Source organism: Haematobia irritans, chromosome 4, assembly GCF_050003625.1.
Source record: "Haematobia irritans isolate KBUSLIRL chromosome 4, ASM5000362v1, whole genome shotgun sequence".
In the NCBI taxonomy this organism is placed as follows: Eukaryota; Metazoa; Arthropoda; class Insecta; order Diptera; family Muscidae; genus Haematobia; species Haematobia irritans.
The window spans coordinates 185,006,082-185,008,522 of record NC_134400.1 but is presented as its reverse complement, the minus strand read 5'-3'; the positions used below and the strand labels follow the sequence as shown (position 1 = coordinate 185,008,522).

Here is a 2,441-nt window from a genome sequence, read left to right as displayed (position 1 = left end):
GATGCGAGTCAAATTCAAAATCAACATCGTTGCAACTACTTTTCAACCTAAATTTGTATGAATGATATCCCCACTTCAAATTGAAAGTCAAAGCCAATATTCTATGAATTTTGCATAATTTATTAATTTTTATCAAAATAAAATATATAATAATACACTACACTACATAATACACTACAATACCAATTGATAAATAATAATCTTATTAAACATATTAACAAATAAAAACAAACAAAAAACAACAAAACTTTAAATATCTTAAACATTATTAGTAAACACTTTTGCATTGATAATTCGATTTCCTTCCTTTTGGTGTCAGAAAATAGCATTAAAATTTATTAACATGCGGGCAATTTGAAATTAGGAACGTACTGGACCGCGTGTTAGAATTGATTTCCAGCAGAAGGAATTCACAAAATATCCATTTTAAACTGTTAATAGCATATGAATTAAACTGACGATGTGATGCACATTTTCATCCAGAAGTTGTTGATTTCAACAATTTGTTGTTTTTAACAATTTTAATTGGTTGCACTTGTAATGTTTCTGGAAACTTTTTCTTGTCGATAAGCCACTCATTTTTCATTGGTCAGCTTCTTATTGTTTGCAAGAATGTAGCATCCAAAGATTTTAGTTTTCTACAAAGAGATTTAAATTTAGTGACTTCTCTAAAGTGTTGATTTAATTTTTCATATTGACGTACCAATTATTATAAACTATTTGAAGCAGTTCCAGTTAATTGTCCACCATTTTTTCATTGGTCAGCTTTTTAATGTTTTCAAGAACGTAGAATCCATAATTTTAGTTTTCTGCAAAGAGAAATACATTTAGTGACTTCCTTAAAGTTTTATTTCATTTTTTATTTTCACTTACCTATTTTTATAAACTATTTGGTTATTTGTCTAAAATTTTCCATTTTTTTATTTCTTGCAATTGACCACGAACTTCGTTGCACAAATAAGTATTGAAAACCACATGGTTTTTTCGTTGCATTTTAGGGTAGTGTTTTGTCAAAGTTTTCTCATATTATCTTCAACACCTTTTCAAAGATTTCTTCAACATTTTGGCAAATTGGAAGTAATTCGCAAACAATTTGAAGATGTATTGAAGGTGAGAAATTTCAAGTCAAGTTGAATTTATGTTGAAAATTATATTTACCCTCAAACTGAAAAGTTGTTGCATTTGAAAAACGCTCATCCTGTGTTTATTGGGGTTTTGGAAAAACGAGTGAGGAAACGAGTCGGTGGGAACATAGCATTATTCTGGACGGAATGTCGGTGTTGGTAAAGAATCTTACAGTGTGTCGAATCGATACGACTTGTCGGCGATGACTACATAATCGGTAAATGTGTTATCGCAGCAATATCGATTATGCATTCGGACTTAACTTATAATGTGCACAATATATGAGATATGTTCGACACGAGCACTGTCTTCGGGAATAACTGATAGTCTGCAAAGCGCATAAGAATCTATGGTAGCGATGGGTTTTGGTTTTACCAGAAGTTGTATGTACTGTTACGAATTTGATAATTATAGATATAAGTTTATTTAAATTAGTTTCCGTTAATTTAAAATTTAAAATTGTAACGATAAAATTTCGCTATCACTTGTTGGAATCATCTATTCATTTTCTAGTATTTTCCTGAATTTCTTTTATGTTCTTTTGTTTGCTTACCGAAATGTTAGTTCTTACTCTCTCATAGAATAACAACCCCTTTGCTTTGTTATTTTGCTTTCTCATTTCATCTCATTGTCTATTGTCATTGTTGTTGTAGTAATGCGAGCATATATCTATGTGAGTGTGTATGTGTTTGGCAGCCACCAGACGAACAACTTAATGGTCGTAGATCCTTCTAGCATTGTCTAAGAATGTTCTGGCGTTGCCAGAATATTGTAGTGCTACCAGAATGTTCTCGTATTGCCACACCGTCATATATAAAAGCGCTCGCATGCTGCTAACGAGTGAGTCTTAATTAAAGCGTCAAACGAATAACTTCAGTGTGAACGAATTGTAAAGTGTGAAGTCATAGTAAATGAATTGTAGATTGTCGTTATTTAAAAGAACTGTGTTTTAATTGTCGGGTAATTAAAAACGCCTAAATATAAAAACGTAACAATTGGTGTCAGAAGTGGAATAACGAAAAAAAAATCTACAATGAAGTTTAATGAGCTTCGAGTGGAAGACTTAAAAAAGGAATTGAGCAAACTGGAGCTGCCGACAACAGGCAATAAGGCCCAGCTTCAAAAGCGTCTACTGGAAGAGTTTGAACGGCGTAATATGGACATTGCGACGCATGAGTTTGATTATAAGGAAGACATTGATGAATCAATACTCGTCAATACAAGCACTGTAGAAACTCCATCTGTGGCTTCGAATGTTGTGGATTACACATCAATGCTCAATGCTTTGAGCAAAATGATGGAAGAAAATTCTAGAA

General features: G+C 32.2%; 1 long non-coding RNA gene across 1 annotated transcript; it reads right to left on the bottom strand.

Moving 5' to 3' along the window:
- Positions 1-307: 307 nt before the first annotated feature.
- Positions 308-1,206, bottom strand: LOC142236597 (uncharacterized). Its single transcript, XR_012722106.1, has 3 exons — positions 874-1,206; positions 704-809; positions 308-638 (listed from the first exon to the last, which is right to left on the bottom strand). It is a non-coding gene; the product is annotated as an uncharacterized LOC142236597 (long non-coding RNA).
- Between the last annotated feature and the right edge of the window lie 1,235 nt (positions 1,207-2,441).